This window comes from Macrobrachium nipponense, chromosome 15, assembly GCF_015104395.2.
Source record: "Macrobrachium nipponense isolate FS-2020 chromosome 15, ASM1510439v2, whole genome shotgun sequence".
Classification (NCBI taxonomy): Eukaryota; Metazoa; Arthropoda; class Malacostraca; order Decapoda; family Palaemonidae; genus Macrobrachium; species Macrobrachium nipponense.
This window is the reverse complement of record NC_087208.1, coordinates 5194560-5220530: the sequence shown is the minus strand read 5'-3', so window position 1 is coordinate 5220530 and position 25971 is coordinate 5194560. Positions and strand designations below refer to the sequence as shown.

The following is a 25971-nucleotide window of genomic DNA, read 5'->3' as shown; positions in this document are numbered from 1 at the left end:
CAACATTGTTAAATATAATTGCTTTCAAGTAAGGGTCGAAGGTCTGACCCATTTCTGTCCGTTGAGGAGGTTCACTGCCATAACATCATGTCATATGAACTGCCTACGTAGGTTTTTAAATAAATTTCATTGATATTGCTCACATGCATATTGTCATTAATATTGCAGTGTGTGTGTTTAAAAGACAATAGTAATTTGTCTGTGAATGCTTTTGAGACCAGGAAAATGCAGTATGAGTGATGGTGAGACTTATGGGGGAATTGATAAATTGGTTGCATTTGACAACATTCTCAAGGGTTGCTTGAGAGAGAGAGAGAGAGAGAGAGAGAGAGAGAGAGGAAGCGAGAGCATCTGGTTGTTTCGTCTGTTACCTCGTTGGGCTGTTTGCGTTCCTCGGAAGTGATAGGAAGGGTCTTGGATGTTTTACCTATTTATTATATTGTATTTTGTATTTTTATGTTTATTATTATTGTTAAGATAGTATGGGGAAGGTTTGTGCCTGTGTGAGAGGGAGGGAGAGCATGAGAGAGAGAGAGAGAGAGAGAGAGAGAGAGAGAGGGTGTGAATGATGAATTGGTGATTGACAAATGAACTGCTTGTTTGACAGGCGTTTTGCCTCGTTGAGTGGCTCGGTCGCCGAGCATTCGGAGTCAGTGAGGACTGAGGACCTGTCAGTCAATGAAGGCATTCGGAGTGAGAGGTAGTCAGTACAGTCGTCTGTGTACATTTCACTAAGTTTTGGGGATTCAGTAATCGAGTTCTGCAGCGATTTTATTGTATCTGAGGTTTGTGAATTGGTGTGTAGTCTTGGTGCTTGTTTGGTGTGTTTTTGTGTTGGTATTCAGCAGTTTGCTGGTGACAGTTGGTTTGGCGGTTTGCTAGTGCCAGTGGAGTTTGTTATTCGACGGCCATTCCGCATTGAAAGCACAGCTTCTCACCCTGATGGTGTCAAGTTTCCTGGTGAGTGAATGTGTTTGAGATTTTGTTTTTTGCTTTGCTGTACCAAGTGTCCTTTAGTAATTAAAGTAACGTAAAGGGGAAAGTGTGGCTTGGGGAAATTTGTAAGCCAGGATTGATTAACGTAAATGTGGGGAGGTCTTGTTTGCTTGCTTAGCTTCTGATCCCGCCACAGACTGTCCGACTGGCCGTCATGCTTTCAATAAAGTAATGAATGTCTATCCTGTTAAACCATCATCGAAAATATGTATATCGACTCAAATCTACTGTTTACAGTGCTTACACGTATGGATCTATGGACTAACATGCTCTGCTGCCTACCAAGCTAATAGTTATGCCCTACGTCCGCTTGGAGTGCTGCTGCCCGCTGTACACCGTTCCCTAAATGTAAACAAACATGGCGTCCTGTTATAAGCCAGTGAGAAGCCTGGAAGCACTGTGGTTCGTATTTATATACTATTTTTTTTTAAGGACATTCAAACTGGATGGTATCTTGCGGAGTTGTTTATTCAAAATTTACAAGCTTTCAAGGACAAATAGTCCTCATTATCAAGTATCTGTGAAATGACCGAACATGTAGGCCAGGTGACATATATGTGTACTGTCTTCTTTATCTTTGAATTACCCTACTTCTCATGTTTGTTTCTGTGGTAGCGTTCCTCCATGATAAGTCAGTAAGGACCACTGGTATGACGAAAATGCACTTGCAGATATTAAATTCAGAAAAAATTGTTCCAGATTATTCTACTAAAATCGACAAAAAAGAACTTTATGGATGATGGTCAAAGGGATTAACACGTGTTATAAATAGATTCACATCAACGGTGCATCTGATGTCTAGGCCAGTCCCTTACGACACTCCTGATTGGCTGTTGATAAACCAAACACAGGGCTGGAAATTCTCAGTCTCTCGAGAGTTCACATCGGCACTATAGCTTGTTTAAAGAGACAAAACAACAGGAATATGATCGTTCCTTACAAATATATATATATATATATATATATATATATATATATATATATATATATATATATATATATATATATAATGTATATGCATTCTTTTTCTACACAGTACTCGTCTCTGATGCTGCTACAACCCTGCCGGGCAAAACAGAACCGAATCCTGGCAATGGCAAAAGTACGAATAGTCTGTTGCTCAGGGCAAATTTACATGCTTTGGACCTTCTGTCAAAAATGCACGTACTTCATTCTTTTTTGACCGCCTAACAAATTTTCGCCTGGAAACTTCCAAGCCTTAGTCAATTTGTCTCCTAAGTTTTCCACATAGTCCAACAAATGTTGGCATCTCAATCGTAACACTTTTTACGGTACGTAGTGGGATTGCCTCGGGATATCAGGACAGCTTATCCGTTATGGTAAAAATATATTCACTCCCACAGCCAGTCTTGAACAATGGTCCAACAACATCAATAATAACCACCTTAAAGGGTTCTGAAACAACTGGAATAGGGCATAAAGGCTCTTTTGGTATGGGCTGATTCGGCTTACCGACCTTCTGCCAGACGTCACAACGGTTCACAAACTTCTTTAGTCTGCCTTCAACTTTGGCAAGTAATAATTCATAAGCAATTTACAAGCAGTATAATGAATTCTGAAATGAACTGCCAAGCCATTTTCATGAGCCAATGATATCAACTCATTCCTGTAAGCAAAAGGAACCATTATCTGTTTCTAAATTTAATAATCGGTATCAACCTCCATAAGCCTACGCGCTCCATATAAAATATTTTCAATTATTTTGAATTTGGGAACAGTCAAATTACACACCTCACTTGACTCAATCATGAGATCTTGAAAATCCTTTTTCTGAACCTTAATGGGCTCTTCAGTGATCCATATCTCCTACAACTACGCTTTCACTGCGTTCTAAACTACTCAAATCGACATCAATTCTAGCACAAGAACGAGTAACTACCGCTGCTTGTTGTCAGGATTTATCAATATTGGGCAGGTCTTAATTTTAAGGGCAACATCATTCCTTATAACAACATCAACATCCTTGACAAGAAATTTGTCTGCAATGGCCGTTTTTAATCCCTGAAAAGGAAGGACATTTAATCATTACTTTCATGAGAATAATACTCTGTAAACGTTAATAGGCTTCTAATTAGTCTTCTTGTCTCCTTATATCATGATACCCTATAGCTTTGTAGTGAGACTTCATCTTTCTAATTTATCTGGATTTTCATTACATTCTTCGATAGCAGTCTGTTCGATTTGTGTATCTCTGATTCCATTACACTCGTAATTTATTTAGCCATGTTACATACCTGGTAGAGTGCGATTATGGACTGTTGAATGAAATCCAGAAATTGACAGTTTGTGTGATAAATTCACTTCATTCAAATGAATACCATATAGAGTGGCTTTTTTATAGTAGTAATACCTAAGAGAGAATAATTTACTCAGCTCTCTCTCTCTCTCACACACACACACACACACACACACATATATATATATATATATATATATATATATATATATATATATATATATATATATATATATATATATATATATATATATATATATATATATATATATATATATATATATATATATATATATATGTACTTTATACACACGAAGCATCAAAAATTGAATCTAATAAATCTTGATAAGGCAAGTTTCCCGTTGCCAATTGGACATCTGGCCTATTTTTATCAACTACTTCCTACAATGCCAATAGATGGCGGTACTCTAGAGCCACGGTTTTTAACCACAGTTTATGGGAGCTTTCCTGTGCTGCTCGGAACCTCTTTGCCTTCCATTAAGGTTCTCGTTTGCATGTGATTGTGTTTACATTTTACACTGATCTCGCAAATCTTCGGAAGCTGCTATTTTGTTACTGTGTTGCGGTTTGCAAGTTTATGTAGGTATATTCTATATCTCCATTTAACTACGTACTATATTGTCAGATAAGTATAAGAGTGCCTTTATTTCGAAGATACCTTAATGATTTACCGATCACAGCAGGGAGTTAACTTAATGTACGTGGCAAGCCAATGGTAGCCAAAGCTATTATTGAAAAATAACATTGCATAGTCCGAGTGGTGAATAAAGCCATGAACTTGTCTCTGTATAACAAATGTCTTGGTAACAAGCAACCATCTTGACGTTGGAAGGGTGTGATTAGCGCCCTAAGTTAGCACAGAGACGAAGTGTATTTCGTTGACTAGAATAACTATACTCTGTTTGTTTTTTTATCTGTCCATCCGCCTGTGGTGTTTTAGCATGGTAACACTGTGTCCCGGGCCTTAAATAGTTATGCTATGTGTAAGTTTTAGGTAAATAAAAGTATATCTGGGTGTACATTTGCAACTGAAAAGTGTTTTAATAATATACTGTATGCGAATCACACCGTTAATATTCGAAATAGGATATTATTTAAAGCCCTGGACGCAGTGTTACCATGCGCAAACACCACAGGCGGATGGACAGATGGAAAAAAAGAGTTAAGAAAGCAACAGCCTTCGACAGATGAATAGCGAGCAACATTGATGATTTAAGCGTGAGAGCTTAACCAGAGCTATGATTGCAACTTCACTTACGAATTCCAGGGTAAAGCGTTGCTGCATTTTTCCATGCAACTCTTTTGCGCTAAACATCGGAGGCCTACAATTATCAATGAAATATCTACTTTTTCTTCTTTTTTACATAGTGGTATTTTTGTCAGTGCTACTTTGGCTTCTTACGCGTCACCTACTCCGAGGTGCTAGTACTAAACATGGCGACGCGAAGATAACAAGCCAAAGTAGCAGGTTTTTGTTTCCTAAGCAGTAGAATACATAATTTGTAGCTAGAAATATTGTTTGTTGTTGCAAGTTGTTATAAAGTGCGAATATTTTGCGGGAGGACCAACATAGCCTCTTTCAATTAGGCGTTTTTTGCCTGATTAACGAAATATTTGCCTAATGGACGAGCCGTCTCTAAGTGATAGTTTTCTTGAGAATTTGGCGTTTCATTCGTTGTCCAATAGGCGGAATGGGGACACCCGAGCGATGCTACAATTGTAAGACATTTCATTTGAATTTAAATCATATTTATTTACGAGTTCAGCTATCTATTGCTTAAGGAGAGGTAATCGACTGCATAATTAGGAAAAAATATACCTTCTAATTCACGTCCTTTCATGAGATATTAATCCATTACCAATGATTTCAATATACATACATGTATGTATGTATATATTATATATATATATATATGTGTGTGTGTGTGTGGTGTGTATATATATATATATATATATATATATATATATATATATATATGCCACGAAGGAAAATAATCAGAGTATCCGCGAGACCTTTCGACGTCCTTGACGTCGAAAGGTATGGATTTATCACGTTCCTAACTTTAGTGATTCCGTTATACATATGCATATATATATATATATATATATATATATATATATTATATATATATATATATTGTGTGTGTGTGTGTAAGCCTGGTATGTATCCACCTTTGTCACAGTCTAAGGTAAACTCATGCTAAGAAAAGATGGGTAGAGGCAGTTTGATTGTTGAAGTTCGGGACTACCTGTTTTATACAGACTCGAGGATTGCCATCCGCATGCTCTCGAATATTATAAAATTCTGGATTAGATAAATGGACCCCAGTACGATGGTTGACAGGTCCCACGTTGGCCGAGTGGATTTAGCGCTCGGCTACCAATCCGGTGGTCCGAAGTTCGATTCTCGGTTCGGCCAATGTGGAACCAGGGGGAATTTATTTATGGTGATAGAAATTCATTTCTCGATATAATGTAGTTCGGTTCGGATCCCACAATAAGCTGTAGGTCGCGTTGCTAGGTAACCAATTGGTTCCCAGCTAAGTAAAAATATCTACTCCTTCGGGCCAGCCCTAGGAGAGCTGTTAATCAGCTCATTGGTCTGGTAAAACTAAGATATAGTAAACGTAACGATAGTTGACGCCTCTGTGTGACAATCGGTGCGAACTTCTAGTAACCAACGAGAGGCACCGACATATATCCCCTGACTGACTACATTGGGGGCAAGGAAATAAATACACCGTTCATAAACTTAAACATTTATTTCTGCATTTGTCAACAAAAATACGAAACTTTCAGGCGGTTTCTGTTGTTATTTCACGAAGTGGAGCGTTTAAATGAGTTTTTCCACCAGTATTTGGCCAAATATCCTGACAGCAAATTTCGGGAAGTGCCACGTATTTTTTGCAGGATTTCAGTCTTGACATGGCCCCAGGGCGCTTCAGTTCGTTGAGTTTTAGGACCAGTAACCGGATTAACAAAATTTTTTTCATGATTAACAGCTTGATGTACATAATTGAACATGGGCGCCACTTATTAATATTTCGATATGCGGCTCATTGATCAGGCGTGATGTGGCGCTGAATGAGCTTCAGCGTAGCTTCGTTTCAGCGAAGGGCGTGCAACATGCACAATTTTTATTCGCCATTTTGATGTTGCCACGCCACGCCGAAGATCCGTGGGCCATAATTCCGGGAGCGCACGATTCCCAAGCAGTAACCATCCACTGTGTTACTTTCTCCGGCCCCTCATGAGACTGTCGTCATGACACGATAGCAAATTTCTCGAATGTCATTTCTCCAGTCAATAAAGGTATCGCCCTTCAAAACTACGCCTTCAGGCATCGACTCCATTTGCGTTACAGACAGATTATTGACCCAAAAATACAGTATTGCATGCGCAACTTTGATTGTAATTTTTGTATGTGACTTCCTATATCTAGCTAACGTAGCAAAGACAGAGCGCAATACGTTCACTTTAGAAGCGCATTGTATTTCGCCATTCTTCTCTGCCTTCCATTTCTTGTACTTGTTACAACGAAAAGCCTTCTCCATTTCCTGCACTTGTTGCAACGAAAACCATACTCCATTTCTTGCACTCGTTGCAATGAAAACCATACTCCATTTCTTGCACTCGTTGCAATGAAAACCATACTCCATTTCTTGCACTTGTTGTAACGAAAACCATACTCCATTTCTTGCACTTGTTGCAATGAAAACCATACTCCATGTCTTGCACTTATTGCAACGATAACCCTACTCCATTTCTTGCGCTTTGTGTTTCGTCCTTTTGGCTGACGTTTCCAGTGCAGTCAGGCGTTCCAAGCATGCATTGTTGTTGTTGCTGCTGCTGCTGCTGTTGTCGTGATAGAACCAAAGCATTTTGCCGTGCAAATTCGGAAGCCTACTCTTGTGTCGAAATTAGAGCACAAATTTCGTAAATATTCAGATCCTGCAAAGTTATAATGCATCTACTTTTGGGTTCCAACTGACTTGTTCCCATTTTCTCGAGTTCGCCAGTATTTTTGTTGTGTAAACAATCATAAAACAGGTTGTTCCGAAGTTAAACACTAACTGCCTCCACCCCTCTTTCTCAGCTCGAGTTTACCCTGGATTTGACAGGTGGAAGCGCCTCAGCGGCGTGGTTGGTATGGTTTTAGCGTTCCACCTCGGTGGTCGCGGGTTCGATTCTCGGCCATTCCATTGAGGAATGTGTATTTCTGGTGATAGAAGTTCGGAAGTCACGTAAAGCCGTTGGTCCCGTTGCTGAATAACCACTGGTTCCATGCAAAGTAAAAACACCACACAAACAAAAAAACAATTGACAGAGGTGGATACATACCTGGTTAATACCATATGTAGGTATGTGTTTATGTACGTAGTTGTAATAGTCACAGTCGCCTCTTATCATCTTGATTTCTTCACAGTTTTGAATACAATTATCACTACAAGTGTATCCAAAAAGTGTGAAGAAATTGACAAGTTAAGAGGTAAATGTGGACCTTCCAAATACGTAATACATATCTGGTAAAAAAATTACTAGTAGATCCTAATCTCTCTCTCTCTCTCTTATATATATATATATATATATATATATATATATATATATATATTATATTCATATATATATATATATATATATATATATAAAATGCTATAAATGTACTTTTGTTTGTACGTTATTCCCGATATTTGGGGTATTCGGCATTAAATTTCATTTGAGGCTAAATATATGGTAACAATGTATATATATCCTTACACCCTTATATATATATATATATATATATATATATATATATATATATATATATATATATATATATATATATATATATATATATATATATATATATATATATATATATATATATATATATATATATATATATATATATATATATATATATATATATATATATCTCGAGCTAACAAATGTCCTTTAATGTCTAATTCGCTCTACCTCGGAATTAATATATTTTCATATATGTTTAACCGAGGGGGAATTTATTAAGCGATAATAGAATTGGCAGCCGACGGGCACGAACCATCGACCTCTCAACTCCAGTCCTGGAATTGAGCGGTCGAAGGTAGAACGAATTAGATATATTAAAGGACATTTGTATCTCGATATATGTATATGAATCACGGTAATTCGATATGACATATATATATATATATATATATATATATATATATATATATATATTTATATATATATATATATATATATATATATATATATATATATATATATATATATATATATATATATATATATCCTTACACTAAGGTGTCGGTTGCCTAATGCACCTTCTCCACTGCCCTCCTTACAACATCCAGCATAGTTTATTGTTTAGCAAAGGGGTTTTTACGACCGCATGCCCTTGCTGTCATCAACCACAGTTATTAGCGGTGGGCCCTCGCTTTGACTAAAAACGTCACCTGCATGGGCAGCAGTTTCTAATCTACTGTTATTGGCAGTTTGACCTAGCTTTGTAAAAGAATTCCACTGTGCAGGGGCAACAGTTTCCACTGTTATTGGCATTGGTCCCAGCCTTTGACTAAAAAGTAAGACTGCATTGCATCAGTTTCCACTGTTATATGCAGTGGGCCTCGCCTTTAATTACAAATTCCACCTGCAGGGCAGCAGTTTCCACTGCTAGTGGCAATGGGCCTAGCTTTTGACTAAAAAGTAAGACTTCAAGGCAGCAGTTTCCACCGTTATTGGTAGTGGGCCTAGCCTTTTGACTAAAAATTCCACCTGCTTAAGCATAATGATATCTAATTAAAAAAAAATGCAGCGAAATAAGCAATAAATCAGGCGTAAATTAAAATATGGACTACGTAAAAAAGCATTTTTGGCAAACTAAGGCCACATGAACTCAAGGCATTCAAGTATTGGTATTTACCAAGAGTAGCAAATGCGAACTTTTTCTTTATCAAATTCAGTGCTTCATCGCTGGCGATTGTTCGTACACTAGTGTACCCAACAGTTAAATACAGTGGCCAAGTCCGTTGGCAATAAGAATTCCAAGACACGTGTCAACTCCACGAAGTCTAAAGACGGAAACTTAGGATGCAATCTATCCAGGACTAATAGACAATCTATCTATGCCTGGTTAGGTGACGGAGTCAGGAACTGATGGATTAGGGCCTCCACTGAAGACCAGGTTTACTCAACATAAATAAGTTTCTTAAAAGCAGAAACTGCAACGACCATCTACGCATAACGAAAGATGTTCATTTTCCTTTTTAGCCTTTTTCCATTTACACAAAGTTAGATGTTATGATTTAGCCTATCCATCTTAGAGGGATTTATATTGTAACGTGATCTAACAGTTAAGTGCATAGAAATGATTTGTCCCGAGTTCGATTCTCCGACTCTGCCAACGTGAAATCAGAGGAATTTGTTTATGGTGATTGGAAATTAATTTCTCGATATAATGTGGTTCGGATCCCACAATAAGTTTTAGGCCCATTGCTAGGTAACCAACTGGATCCTAACCACGTAAAAAATATCTAATCCTTCGGGCCAGCCTTAGAAGAGCTGTTAATCAACTCAGTGGTCTGGTTAAACTACAGACTTGACTTTCTGCTTTACTGCACTTTATTGTGAGATATTAGATGGAATTAATTACTGCAAAATTGCGTCTCTTATTTATTTTCATCATGCATTCTTAAATTCAGTGTTTACTCTGTATTTCTCTTGTAACTTATTTACTTCGGAGCTTCATCTTGATACTTAACACGTACTTAATTGTCGGCATCTGAGCATCATCATGATACACTGCTGCTCGGAGGAAGGGCGTGTCAATCTAGGTTTACCCGGCGTTTTTTATCCGGGTGGATGACAGAGATGAGTGCATAAACTCATATCAAATTTAATGTTCCACAGTAATTACCGAGTTGTACTTCATGGTACAAGGACATAACGCAAATAGTTCTGTGTCTATAATGGTTCTGTATTTTTCCGTTTTACGTCATCAGTTCCCGTATGCCAGTATAAAATCACTGGTGTGTCGTTGAAGATTACGTATACCCAGGCTGTAAGGATCAAGCGAATCTAATAAAAAAAATATATATGTATATATTTTAAAATCCCTCCTCATTCTGTATCCGTGGCTTGACCGTCGTCAAGATTTTGTAAAGTCAGTCGCGAACATTTTACAAAGATGGTGTGGGCAGTTGAATAAACAAACAGACACAGGTGAACACCACCGTCCTACTTTAACACAAATAATCGACATTTTGTTGAATGAATTTGCAGAACTTTGAAACATGATCGCTTCCAGGAAATGCATATATTGGCGTAAACGACTATTTGTGTTTGCAACTTCAGGGTGAGAGCAAAATCAAATCTCTTCAATACTAGTCAAGAAAAGTTTCAATTAGAATCTTTATCGTTAGCAGTATAAGTGGATGCTTTCGTCATGACCAAACTAATAATGGCTTTTATGTATGTTATGGTTTGCTTTATGGCAGCAAATATTGAGGATTATTCAACCCTTGACGAAGATATAATTTCTTACATAAAAGTTTTGCATCTACAATCTGGATGATACATACCTTTGAAATATTCTTAATTTAACCCAGTTTTCTTAGCTAAATTAGAAATGACTTCATTTTGCTGACTATTACATTATCTTGAATTTTACCATCGCCAAAAAAAAGAAAAAAATTATTGGCGAGTATAGTTAAGTTTTCGACTCTACAATCTGGATGCTACATACCTTTAAAATATTCTTAATTGAATCCACTTTTCTCAGCTAAATTAGAAATGACTTCATTTTACTGACTATTACATTATCTTGAATTTTACCATCCCCAAAAAAAGAAAAAAATTATTGGCGAGTATAGTTTAAGTTTTCGACTAAGACTGCTTAAAGCTTAATTTGGATAACCGCACTCCCTTTGCGTTACATCCGAAGACTAAAATAAACGTGTAGACACGACTAAACTTGGGTGGTACACCATCATGGAATACATGAATGAAATGGAATCGGAAGTGTCTGATAACGCAACTTGGCTGTTATCAACAGGGTACTAAAGGAAGCTGTATAGAATTTGTTCGAACTTGTCTGCTTCGTACCCAATAAACAACACTTGGGCAACTAAGGACATTTTGAGAGAAGCTCAACCTGGGAGTCGACTCAGGTATAGGCTACAGCTTCTTTATCATGACAGTTACTCTCTTGTTTTCAAGAACGAGACTGTCAAAGTATTTCACGTCAACACTTCTGTTACTCGTATGATTTGGCCCGGTTTTAGCTCGCGAGACGGTTCTTACAACAAATGATCACGAAAAGAGAGGTTTATAGTAAATAATAAGAAGCGTTTGATTTACCAACTCATTTATGATGCTAGTAATTACGAGTTGAATATAATAACTAACAGGTAATCCTCACATACATAAACAACCATATCCTTATCATGGTGAACAGCCATCGCGGGGGAACGTGCAAATATTCTGCATTTAAACCGTGTGTTTATATTTAATGTACATCTCCATTCCTTACTGTGCAAGTATTAGGATAGACGCACTGAATCTCTCTCTCTCTCTCTCTCTCTCTCCTCTCTCTCTCTCTCTCTCTCTCTCTCTCTCTCTCTCTCTCTCTCTCTCTCTCTCTCCAGCTACCTGTTTACACATCAACTGTGGCAGTAAATTACACCGTGGAATCTTCACTCAAACGCCGACGGTTCAGTAAATATTAGCAAATCTCACTTCAGCATCTGAAAGATCTGTGCTCAGCGATCTGTATTTGTTCGCTGCAGACTCTTACATCACTTTATGAAAAAAAAGGAGTAATTGTATGTATAAAGCTGTTAGGCATAAATACAAACATGCTAATGATGTAGGTCCTACAGCAGTTTAATTTCGTGGCTTTAAATCTCCATCGTTTAAAGACGTTGCTTTGGGTCTCCTGGGGAATTTCGGAGCACTAGAATTTTATTTTATTAGTAGCCTCATTACATTTCTTAGAAGACTGGTATTTCCTAGAAGATTCTGTCTTCTTCCTGTCTGCCATATGTATATATGCATATAATATATATTATATGTATGTATATTATTATATAAAAGATCCATTAAAACACTCTGGTATAAATCTAAGGAAAATATTTCGGTAGACTCACTTCCACCCTAATCAAGCAGTGAATGACAGAAGGAGTTTCATTAGTGAAATATATAGTGGGAGATGTGCCCTTAGTTGATGCATGGGGTTACCACTAAGTCGCCGTTGGTTCTGTTAATTCTCTTAATCCTCTTCATTGTTGCCTTAAGGAAGATAATGTCTATCTGGTCAGGGTCCCAGGCTCCATTGGAAAGGTTGATCCTATTATCTTGTTGTTTTATCAGTGAAGATTCTACCATCTGACATTTGTACCAACAGCTGCTCTTGTATGAAATTCGGGATGAGTTCCAATCCATGGTATGTTTCGTGTTATTCAATGGAAAATTGCTGAACTACGCTGACCATATCTACTGATCGTTCATGTTGAGTTAATCTTTCCGAGAGAGATTTCCCAGTGAAACCATAGTAAGACTTATCACACTCCCTACAGGGGATCTCATAAACCCCTATGTCCTTGGAAACTGGTTTCTGCTGAACGTTGATTAATGATTTCCTCAGTCTATTCGGATAAGTGAAGATGGAAGGGTTGGAGGGGCCTAAGGTTTGTGTGATCTCTCGTAAATTACCCACGTGAGAGATTATGATGTTGTTTGTGTATTTTTCCTTTTCTTTGTTTTCTGTGGGTTTGTAAAAAATGCTCTTTGCTTTATTAATATGGCTTTTTCTATTATGTGCTTGGGATATCTTAACAAAATAAGTTGATTTCTGATTGTTTCAAGTTCTTTGTTGAGAAAATCTGGGGAGTAAATTCTCGTGGCTCTAAGAAATAAGTTGCTTGCTATATAGTTTAACTGAAATGTCATGATAGCTGTAAAAATGTATATATGAAAGTGAGAATGTCGCTTTCCTGAAGACAGTGAATTTGAAGTTGTTATTAGTTCTGATGATTACGACATCTAAAATGAGGATTTGGTTATTGTTTTCCCATTATGCTTTAAATTTTATGTTCGGGACCAATTTAATTTTTGTATCAATACATCAAAATCGCCCCACTCACTTTTCCAGTATGTTAAGATGTCGTCTACATAACAAAGCCAAATCATATCTGAATGTTTGATCGGATTTATAATTACTCTTTCAAAATGCTCCATATATCGTAAGTTTGCTAACACAGGATTAAATGGACTACCCATACCGCAACCAAATTTTTTACTGTAAAAGTTATCACCAAAGGAAAAGACGTTATTAGGGACGCAGAGCTCTACAAGTTGCATTATTTTATTCAATTCTATGGGGAAGTGGTCAGCAAACGGCTAAAGTTTATTTTTGAGGAACATTCATACAGCTTTTATGGGAACTAGGCTGAGAAGTTTTACGTTATGTACGGTGATATTTGCCGACCTAAAACTGTTGCAAAAGTCTTCTGTATGTTTTATATGACTAGGGGAAAAGTTCCTAAAAAGGGGGATAGAAGCTCGGCTAACCATTTAGAGATTCTGTAGTTAAAAGCTTCAGCATATGAGATTATGGGACGAAAGGAAATGTTATCTTTGTGAGTTTTGGGGAGGCCATAGAAATAAGGTAATTTGGGAGTGATTGTTTAAATTTTTCCAAAATTTCTATACTTTCCTTACTTTTACCGATGTTTCTGATTTTTCTGAAGAAATCTATTGGAACATTATGGCTCGGGTTTTTTTTTCTCTCATTTAAAAGTTCACTGATCTTTTCTTGGTAGAAACTCTTGTCCATTAACAATTTTACCGTCTTTATCTGATCTGGTGATTATAACGTCTAGTTTGCAGAGTGAGTTTATAGCTAATAAGAATCTTTTAGGCAGGGGGGTTGGGTGTGTTGTTGTGTCTATTTAGGATGTGTTGAAGAATTCCCTTATGACATATTTCGTCTTTCTTGTAATTGTTGTTAGCAATGAATTTATTGAATGTTACTAGGAAGCCGAGTTTGTGTTTTTTATCAGGTTTAAGGGCAAATGGTAAACCTAAGTTTAGGATTATGGATTGGTTATTAGTTAAAGGGAACGTGGATAGGTTCATAACTTTGTTTTGTTGACCTAAACGGTTCCAAATACTATTTTCAATTAATGAGTTAAGTTTACGAATAAGCCTATTGTAATGAATAACACTATTGGATGAGTACTTATATGTGGGCTCTGAAGTGACGAGACGGAGGTTGTGCTGCGCCTGACTTATGGTTCTTCGGTGCGTGTAGAAGTCGTCCTTCGTATTCTTGATCCTTTCTTCGAGGAACTTCCTGTGAGATGGTGGAAAGGGATATGATGTTGTTGTCCATTTATGGAAGCCGTACATTTTTGGTATTACTTGTTCCTTCAAACATTCTTCTAAGAAGTCTTTCTGGTTTTTCAGGCGGAAAAACTTTATCATGTCCTTTTCAAATTGACGGTAGGCTGGCTTCACCTCGGGCTGGTGTCGAAGAATCCAAAATAAGCGAGGAAGTTTCATGGCGGGCTTCAATGTAAATAAATTCTTCTGTTAAAACAGGATACCTGTTAAGTATAAAGGCCCGTTAAAACCCTCTGGTTTAAAGCTAAGGATTATATTTCGGTGGACTCACTTCCACCCTTATCAAGCCGTGAATGACAGAATGAGTTTCATTAGTGAAATATATAGTGGGAAATATGCCCCTAGGAGATGCTTGGGGTCAGCGCTAAGCCGCCGTTGGTTCTGTTAATTGTCTTAATCCTCTTCCTTAACAAAGCCAAATCATATCTGCAGATTTGATAAGGTTTATAATCAAGTTTCGAATACTGTATATATATATATATATATATATATATATATATATATATATAAATATATATATATTATAAATTATATAATATTATATATATATATATTATATATATACGAAAGAGTTGCTCGTGTATATATATATATAGATATATATATATATATATACTATATATTTATATATATATATATATATTATATAAACTAATATAATATATATATTATATATATATCTATATATATATATTATATATATAAGATATATATTTAGATATAATAATACGAAAAGTGCTGTGTAGATATATACATTATATAATATATATATATATTATATATATAATTATATGAAATATTTCGACACAGTAATATTACATAAACCTTATCAAAAAAAAGTAAGTGGGGCAATTTTGATATCTTTCTAACAAAATTCAAATTCCTTGGTCCCGAGCACAAAATTTGGTGTAGAATGGGAAAACGATAATCAAATCCCCTTCGAAGATGTCTTAATCATCAGAACTAATAACTACTACAAATTCATTGGCTTCAGGAAAGCGACATTCTCACTTTCATACGTACATTTCTGGGCTCAGCTCGTGTCGCTGCGCGAAATATCCTTTAATCTATTATTTCTAGGGTAAATGTACTAACACATACCAGAGAATAAATAAAATAAAGAAAAAGGTCAGTATAACTGACTCGCTCACCCTCCAAGAGGGTGTCGGTATGAACACTATGGCGAGTGAGACCACTACCACGAGCCAAATGCCAATAGAATTCTCCCACTACAAAATCCCCCAAGAGGAGAGCCGTCCCACAGAGTGGGCAGCACTTACTACTACTACTCCATCCCATGCTGCCGACTGCTGCGCCTCTGGTGGCCATCCTTTTCAGTTAGCGCACTCAATTCACACGTGCCATTTTTTACTCGGTGTTTTTTGTGCCCTTTCCTTTGGATTTATTTACCATGGAGCGTGCAGCCATCGCAGCAGCTAAGTTAAGTACTCAGTGTTTATTGCTAATTGGTTTTTTCCGGCCCTGAGCCCGTATTTGCCGTTTTTTAGGTATAAATACGAATCTAGGTCGGAAGCATGGCAGCATGGTTCTGCCTCGTGGTGGGTTCGTTCTGGGTCGCCCATACCCAGAACATCCCCTTACTTATGTACGCTCTATTTTAATTATCCGCTTTGTTTAGGGTACGGTCTACACGGTTTTGTCATGCATGCATGTCTTTTACCTTATGTAGGCTCCTTCCATCCAGACCCTAGCCACGGCTCTTAGTATCGGCCTCGGCTAGCTTTGAGTGGTTAGACTTGCCCTTCAGTTAGTCGTACACTCCTGGATTTTTTCTCCTACTATATTGTTTTCTTTCTTTCATTTTATTATTCATTTGAATTAATTATATGATATTTGTTTGGTTAGCTAGGCGTCTGGCTTGCTTAGCCTAGGTCATGGCCCATTGGGCCTATATGCTACCGCTCTTCAGTTCGGTTGCTTCCCGATAGCATCTCTCTGATCAGTTGGTTATGTTTCTAGGCTTAGTTGTTTGTTCTTATCGCCTCGTGGTCACTACGTGATCACGAGGCAGCCAGACGCCTGTCCAGTCACCTTCCCCCCCTCCCCCTCCCGCTTCTTCTATAGAGTCGGGGGGGGTGGGTCGGTCTGCCCATGCTCGCTCCGCATACCCGAGCCTGCCTCCCTCTCCCTCTCTCCCCCCCAGGCGGAGGGGGTAGAGGGACGGGACAGACCCAGACTGGTCTCGACCTCTCCGGCTTCTCGGTCCGGCCGGATGGTAAGGTGGGGGGGGACTGGCCTTTCCCCCCTCCGTTGCTACCCCGTCGCTCCGTTACTAGCCCGAGTCTGTATGTCCTCTTGCTCTTTCCCACCTTACTAGGGCTCCTTTACCACCGGAGACCTGGCATCCAGCGGAAAGGTGCTAGTCCACCCAGCAGGGTGGACCGGAACATACAGTCGGTCCCTTCTAACCACTCCGTCTCGCTGAGTTACAACACTCCGCCACGCACTGGACTTAGTCCGGTACGTTCGAGTTTTTAGGTTTAAGATCTATTATGTTAAACTATTAAGTTTATCTTGAGTACCTTAAACCATCCCCCCCTCCCTTCCTGTCTCACCGATCCCTCCGGGGTTATAGCCTATTCAGGCGATTAAGGGAGGGGTTATGCCCAAATTTTTTCCGAGCTCCGGCATGCAACGGAGTTCTTCTGTCCTTTAGCCTGTAAGTGATAGTCTTTAAGATACTCATGTGTCTTTTCACTTACAGACCACCAACTGTGAGCATCCGGGATGCGCCGCCACACTTCAGGACCCATGTGGACACGAAGTTTGCCGGTCCCATGCTCCATGCGCGACTCCGCACGGGGACATCCAGGTCTGGTACCACGAGAGTGTACCATCTGTTACGATCTGGTGAGCCAGCTCTTAGACGGGGTAAGTATTCCAACTCCGATAACTGGTCCTCATTTGTTATAGTGCTTAAGTTTTTACATTAATCACTCTAACTTAAGGAAAAATTCAGGGGGTCTTATAGCCCCGATAATTTTAAGTTACGCTTTAAGTTAGTTTTAGTTTTAAGTTATTCTTAAATCTAATCAATACCCTCTCTTCCAGGCCCCGGCTGTGAGGGATACCGCACTGGCAACCCTGCGGGCCTGGGTCGGCGGTTTCGGGAAGAACGCCGCCAAGGGTATGCCCTACATCCTTGAGAAGAGGTTGGCGGTACTAATCTTCCCCGGAGGCAAGGCGACAGGCTACGTCGACCCAGCAGAGGCGGCCCCGACTATCGCTTTCATCCAGCAACAGCTGGCTGCCTCGTTGACAGACCAAGGCCAGGACATCTCCTCGGAAGTCGCGACGCTTGATATCAATGTGGAACCTATGGTAGGTGTAGACGACCTGTTGGTCGAGGTAGGTAAGTTGGACACCCAAGGGATACCCTTGGGTGCAACTGCTTCTTCTACTCCTGCAACCTCTCCATCCTTCCAAGGCTTTACGGGTAATGAATTATATACTTCTCCTGACGCTTCAGTTAGACCCAAGGTCAAGGGTCAAGCAGTGAAATCCTTGACGAAGACGTCGTCGTCGTCTAAGAAGACGGCTTCGGCGTCATCCTCTTCTCGTAAGTCTCCGGCTAGGAATCCCGGAGCAGAGAGATCTAAAGCTTCTGGGTCCGGCTCTAAGTCCTCGAGGAATAAATCCTCCAGGGAGAGATCTCACACTCCAGCGGAGTCGTCAGTTCCGTTACCCTTGGTTCCAGTTCAGGGCCACCCTTCCACCTCCGCAGCAGCTCCGGCTTTGGACGCCAACGCTGGTCTGTTACAACAGGTGGGCGATCTGGTTGGGTCTCTGAAAAATAGCATGGAACAAATGATCTCTCGGTTGTCGGATAGGATTACCTCTCAGGACAACATTATAGCCGGACTGAGCCAAGCTCCTCTAGCCTCTCCTCCACCTTTCAACACAGGTGGAGCCCAACTTCCCCCGTATGACTCTCTACCTCCGTTCTCAATGAACAACCCTTGGAGAGTAGCGTCATACGCCCCCTTCCAAGACGGGCTCATCTCTATCCCGGAATGTGGAACTCTTGAGGATTGAGGACTTCGAGTTCTACCCGGAAGACCTTCAGCCTCCGTTCATCGGCTACGCCAGGCTCACCGCCTCAGCCATGACCGTATGATAAAGTACCAAAGGAGACAGTCCTCTATTCACGTGACCAGGCTCAGAGAGAATGGCTCAGGTGTCTAGAGGACATGGATTGTTCTAACACGAAAATCCAACCTTTCAAGAGTCCGTTTACGATCTTTACGATGGATGAGAGTACCCCGCTCCCTTTCCTGACAAAGATCGCGACAACTACCATTCCAGCAGCCCAGAAGGGGGATCCATGCCTCAACTGAAGGAAGCAGATCCTACATCTCCTTACTTCCTTCAGCCGGTGAATTGTGGGAAGACTTACCTAACACCTTCTCAGCTGGCAAACTCAAACCGGACTGTGCTATGGAGCAGTTTGGTGAGAAGCTACCTAGGCTTCCAGATAGCCTTATTCAGGCAGAATTCGATGCCAAATCGCGGTTAGCCAGGTCCATTAATTCCATGGCTATGACCGAGGTGGCTACCATTGCCTATGGGTCGGAACCGCTCTTCAAGCTTCTTACCAAATCTTTGACTCAAACGGTACAGTCAGATATGTTTGAGTTTGCCACTGCTAGGACGAATTGTAGGAAACATGTCCTACAAGAAGCAACTATTCGGCACGAGCCGAATAGGTTGCTTGCGTCAAGCATCTGGGGAGCAGACCTCTTCCCAGAAGCGATGGTGAAGGAGGTTCAGTCAGAGGCTACGAGATGAACCAGAGCCTTAAGGACCGTTGGGGTCTTACGGCCAAGAGACGACAGGATCTAGCCGGTAAGGGTAAGGCTCAAAGGAAACCTAGACGTTTCCAGCCCTACCAGAAAAAGCAGCCACGCTTTTCTCAGCAAGTTCCGGCTGTTCCCTTGGTGCAAACAGCCCAACCTTCCACCTCAAAGGCTCAATCGCAGCCGATTTATGTTATCTCCCCTCAGCCTCAGCCCTCCACCTCTCCAGCCTACAACCAGGTCTTCGAGGGTCAAGCTTCACAGAAGTATGACCGCTCGGGTAAAGGGAGGCAGAGGTAAGCGTCCTTTTCGTGGGAGAGGATCAGGAGGTCCCTTTAATAGGGGAAAGCATTCAGGGGAGGCCGAGGAGGCTACCAGAACCAATGAGGAATTTCAGGTAGGAGGGAGGCTGTTTCACTTTCGCCACCGGTGGAACTTCAGCAAGTGGGCTCAGAGCATTGTGTCAAAAGGCCTGGGCTGGAGCTGGTTAGCGAACCCACCCCCATCCAGACCTTTCCGCCAACTTCCTTCCAAGGAATTGACGGAGTATGCGGAGGATCTCCTTCAGAAAGGAGCTATAGCGAGAGTCAAAAGGTTAAAATTTCAAGGACGCTTGTTCAGCGTGCCAAAGAAAGGCTCACAAAAAAGAAGGGTAATCTTAGACTTGTCCCGCTTAACTTAGCCATTCGCTGCGACAAGTTCAAGATGCTCACGATCTCGCAGGTGCGGACCTTATTCTTCCCCGTGGGGCCGTCACCACCTCTATCGATCTTACAGACGCTTACTATCATATCCCTATTGCAAGACACTTCCGTCCGTATCTGGGCTTCAAGATAGGAGACCAGACATTCTCCTTCAAGGTAGTTCCTTTCGGGCTCAACGTAGCACCCAGGGTGTTTACGAAGCTGGCGGAAGTAGTAGTTCAACAACTCAGATCGCAAGGGGTTATGGTAGTAGCGTATCTCGACGATTGGTTGATCTGGGCTTCACAGTCGAGGAATGCAACAAAGCAACACTGAAAGTGTTTCAGTTCCTGGAATATCTAGGCTTCAAGATAAACAGGACCAAGTCAAGACTCACTCCAGAGTCAAACTTTCAGTGGCTAGGCATTCAATGGAATCTATCCTCCCATACTCTGTCGATTCCATCATCCAAAAGGAAGGAAATAGCGAAGTCAGTCAAGCAATTTCTGAGTACACAAACTGGCATCAAGAAGATCTCAGGAAAGGATCCTGGGTTCTCTCCAGTTTGCATCAGTGACGAACATCCTAATGAAAGCCAAACTGAAAGACCTAACCAGAATCTGGCGCTCACGAGCAAATGTCAGGTCCAGGGACAAATTATCCTCAGTCCCTCTGATTCTAAAGAATCGACTCCGGCCGTGGGCGAAAGTAAAGAACTTGTCGATGTCAGTGCCCCTTCAGTTTCCTCCACCAGGGATCACCATCCACACAGACGCTTCATTAAGCGGTTGGGGAGGATATTCCCAGTTCAAGAAGGTTCAAGGAACGTGGTCACCTCAGTTCCGTCAGTTCCATATAAACGTACTGGAAGCAATGGCAGTGTTCTTGACTCTAAAAAGGTTACGTCCGCCAAAGTACTCCCACATAAAGCTAGTCCTGGACAGCGCAGTGGTAGTACATTGCGTAAACAGAGGAGGCTCCAAGTCACGTCATCTAAATCATGTCATGATAGCCATCTTCTCCCTGGCGGACAAGTTCAGTTGGCATCTCTCCTCCACTCATATAGCTGGAGTGAGAAACGTCATAGCAGATGCTCTATCCCGATCAGTACCTCTAGAGTCGGAATGGTCACTGGACAACAGTTCGTTCCAATGGATTCTTCAGAGAGTTCCAGGTCTACAGGTGGATCTCTTCGCATCTCAAGCGAACCACAAACTCCCGTGTTATGTGGCCCCCAACCTGGACCCTCTGGCCTATGCCACGGACGCCCTGGCTCTAAACTGGAACAACTGGGAGAAGATTTATGTCTTTCCTCCAGTGAATCTTCTCATGAAGGTCTTAAACAAACTCAGGACATTCAAGGGTCAAGTGGCTCTAGTAGCCCCAGACTGGCCGAAGAGCAATTGGTACCCTCTCATTCTGGAGCTGGGTCTTCGCCCTCTTCGGATCCCCAATCCCAGGCTCTCCCAGTCAGTACAAACGAAGACTGTGTTCGCTTCCTCAGGGATTCTAAAAACCCTAACTTTATGGATTTCATGAAGTTTGCAGCGAAAAGGGATGCGAATATTGACCCTCAGAATATTCTCTTCTTGGAATCCGATAAAAGAGATTCAACTTTGAGACAATATGATGCTGCTGTCAAAAAGTTAGCAACCTTCCTGAAAGAATCAGATATTAGGATCATGACAATCAATTCAGCTATATCCTTTTTCAGATCATTATTTGAAAAAGGCTTAGCAGCTAGCACAATTACGACAAACAAGTCAGCCTTGAAAAAGATTTTTCAATTTGGGTTCAACATAGATTTGACAGATTCCTACTTCTCGTCTATTCCCAAGGTGTGTGCTAGACTTAGACCTTCTGTAAGGCCTACGTCAGTATCATGGTTCTTAAACGATGTTCTAAAGCTGGCTTCAGAAACCAATAATGACACATGCTCGTTTATAATGCTCTTAAGAAAAACCCTATTTTTATTAAGCTTGGCCTCGGGAGCTAGAATTTCAGAACTGTCGGCTTTATCCAGAGATCCGGATCATATTCAGTTCCTTCCCACAGGGGAAGTGCTACTTTCTCCGGAACGTAGCTTTATAGCTAAGAATGAAGATCCTTTGATGAGGTGGGAACCATGGAAGGTACTACCCCTTCCACAAGATGTATCTCTTTGCCCAGTTTCAGCCTTACGAGCCTTTCTATCTAGGACCTCCTCATCCTCATCGGGTCCTCTCTTTAAGAGAGAAAAAGGTGGCACTTTATCTATTAAAGGCATCAGGCAACAAATCCTGTACTTCATTAAACAAGCCAATCCTGACTCTTTCCCAAAAGCACATGATGTCAGGGCAGTAGCCACCTCAATTAACTATTTCCAACATATGAACTTCGATGAGTTGAAAAAGTATACTGGATGGAAATCGCCGACAGTGTTCAAAACGTCATTACTTAAAGTCCTTGGAAGCTCTGAAATTTTCAGCAGTTGCAGCGGGGAACATAGTTTCCCCTGACTCTAACTAATCTTTAGTAGAAGATCCAGTCCTCCTTTCTACCTGCCTCACCCAACAGTTCGTCTATTCCTGCCTGGTTCATTTACGGTCACCTTGTGTCTTAGCTGCTTTTATGATGTGGTGGTGGGTGTCCCTTATTTTTTTGCTAGGGACACTCACATTTGATGATGGATATTGATCTCGTGGATGTCATCTCCTTATTTTTATGCTAGGAGATACATCTTATTGTAATGGTTACGGGTTTTGTATATTAAGTCATATACATTCCTTTATATATTATTATTGTTGAGTTTGTTTTGTTCAACTTATTATGTTAATTGCTCTAGAATTTTTTTGTTGATACATAGCGTAGGCACAGATACCATTTTGGTACATATTTGACATATTACTCCTGTATATATGTAAATTACCTTAAGTTAAGAAATATTATTAGAATTAAGTGTAATTTAAGCAATATTTCTATTTTGTATCACTGTGTATGTATCTTTATTAGCAGTTATATTCTTTTACTTTTATTTTATCTTTTAATTGAGACCTCTTATTTTGTTGTTTTTGTTTACAATCTTGTGCTATTTCTCTGGTACGATTTCGCGCAGCGACACGAGCTGAGCCCAGAAAAGGGATTTTGACGTAAGGAAAAATCTATTTCTGGGCGATTGGCTCGTGTCGCCAGCGAAATCCCGCCCTACCCATCCCATCGCCAAGATTGTCTGCTAACTTCAGGATGGCCACCAGAGGCGCAGCAGTCGGCAGCATGGGATGGAGTAGTAGTAGTAAGTGCTGCCCACTCTGTGGGACGGCTCTCCTCTTGGGGGATTTTGTAGTGGGAGAATTCTATTGGCATTTGGCTCATGGGTAGTGGTCTCACTCGCCATAGTGTTCATACCGACACCCTCTTGGAGGGTGAGCGAGTCAGTTATACTGACCTTTTTCTTTATTTTATTTATTCTCTGGTATGTGTTAGTACATTTACCCTAGAAATAATAGATTAAAGGATATTTTGCTGGCGACACGAGCCAATCGCCCAGAAATAGATTTTTCCTTACGTCAAAATCCCTTTTCTACAGCTATCATGACATTTCAGTTAAACTCGGTGTAGCAAGTTAGTCATTTCTTAGGTTGCCCCACAAGAGCAACTTTTTATTGCCAGTTGTCACAACGAAAAAACTGTCAAAAATAGAACAAACGTATCCCAATAGGTGCCAGCACACGGACAATTTTTCTTGTGGCGGCAACAAAACATTGTGAGGTCGTTGCGCCCAGTGCAATTTCTCCGACAACACAATTACTGTCGGCAACTGTAGCCGGCGATAGAAACCATTATTTCAAATGGGACCCAGCAAACGAGCAACTGTCGGTTGGCGCCATCAGCGCCTCCTGCTGCCTTCACTGTCTCTAAAATCTCGTGTTTTCACAGTCAGCATCAAATATCAATACCAATGTTTTGTCACCAGCATCAGAAAAGTCTGTGAACTCCTGTGACACTGACCTATTTGCGTTGTCTTAAGATAATTGTCATCTTCAAGCTTAACTAGTGTTCAGTTTGTAAAGGACTGATCTTATATACTTTCACATTCATTCATTCCAGTTAATCCCAGTGTTCATTGATAACTGAATTAATTAGTTTATTTACAAATAAAAGGATTCAAAAGTGTTTTCAGGCACCAAATCTGATTATTTAATTCAATTTCTTGAAGTTGACAGTTTTTTTAAATGTCTAATAAATAAGGAACTGCACTTTTGTTATGAATCACACTGAGAAATGGTAACATAACGGATCATCTTTATCATGGTGTCCTGGTGAACTGTAAGTGGCCCAGTTCTTGTCACTAGATGACCAAAAGTTTCTGTGACATCCTGAAGTAACTAAAGAATTGATCAGGGTGTCCTTTTAAATCATCAAATAATGTGTGGAATGAGGTGTACCCAGTACTTTCTTGGCCACATTTTGCGCTTCCTCAGCAAGAGTGCACAAATATTTAGCTGCTACTTCCAAGGTATCCATGATGACACTATCAACAATAGTTGCCGCCATCGCGTGGCTCGTGTGGAGGGTGTACCTTACCGACAACTTTTTGTTTCGACAATATTTTAATGTGACAATTTTCTGTTGTCACAATTGACAATAAAAAGTTGCTCGTGTGCAGGCAGCCTTAGAGCCCTAAGAATTTGCTCCCCGGATTTCCTCAACAAAGAACTAAAACAATCAGAAATCAACTTATTTTGTTAAAATACCCAAAGTACATAATAGAAAAAGCCATATTAATAAAGTAAAGAGCATTTTTTACAAACCCACAGAAAACAAAGAAAAGGAAAAATACTCTAACAAAATCATAATCCTTCACGTGGATAATTTACGAGAGATCACACAAACCTTAGGCCCCTCCAACCCTTCCATCTTCGCTTATCCGAATACACTAGGGAAATCCTTAATTAATGTTCAGCAGGAACCAGTTTACAAAGACATAGGGGTTTATGAAATCTCCTGTAGGGGACTGTGATGAGTCATGCTTTGGTTTCACTGGGAAATCTCTCTCGGAAAGATTAACTCAACATGAACGATCAGTAGATATGGTCAGCGTAGTTTGGCAATTTTCCATTGAATAACACGAAACATACCATGGATTGGAACTCATCCCGAATTTCATACAAGAGCAGCTGTCAGTACAAATGTCAGATGGTAGAATCTTCACTGATAAAACAACAAGATAATAGAATCAACCTTTCTAATGGAGCCTGGGACTCTGACCATATAGACAAAATCTTCCTTAAGGTAACGATGAAGCATGAAGCGGATTAAGACAATTAACAGAACCAACGTCGGCTTAGCGGTGACCCCAGGCATTACCTAAGGGCATATTTCCTACTGTATATTTCACTAATGTAGATCCTTCTGTCATTCACTGCTTGATATGGGTGGAAGTGAGTCCACGAACCAGAGTTTTAATGTGCCTTTTACGCTTGAGAAATATCCTGTTTTAACAGGAATTTATTTACATCTATATATATATATACCTAATATATATATATATATATATATATAATAATGTTAAATAAATATGTATAAATAAATATAGATTATATATATATATATATATATATATATATATATTAGTATACATATTTATACATATTTATATTATATATCTATGTATGTATATATATATGTATATATATATATATATATATATATATATATATATATATATATATATATATATATATATATATATATATATATATATAGGAAACATCTACAGAACGCAGCTTTAGTGTCATTGTAAACACTATATATATATATATATATATAT

At 39.9% G+C, this 25971-nt stretch overlaps 1 long non-coding RNA gene across 1 annotated transcript in view; it reads left to right on the top strand.

Annotated features, from left to right (window-relative positions):
- The first annotated feature begins 687 nt into the window (after positions 1–687).
- Positions 688–25971, top strand: part of LOC135226982 (uncharacterized) — an 89788-nt gene continuing 64504 nt past the window's right edge. The window contains exons 1-2 of the long non-coding RNA XR_010317325.1: positions 688–960; positions 1234–1398. This is a non-coding gene — a long non-coding RNA (uncharacterized LOC135226982). The remainder of the gene's footprint in view (positions 961–1233; positions 1399–25971) is intronic.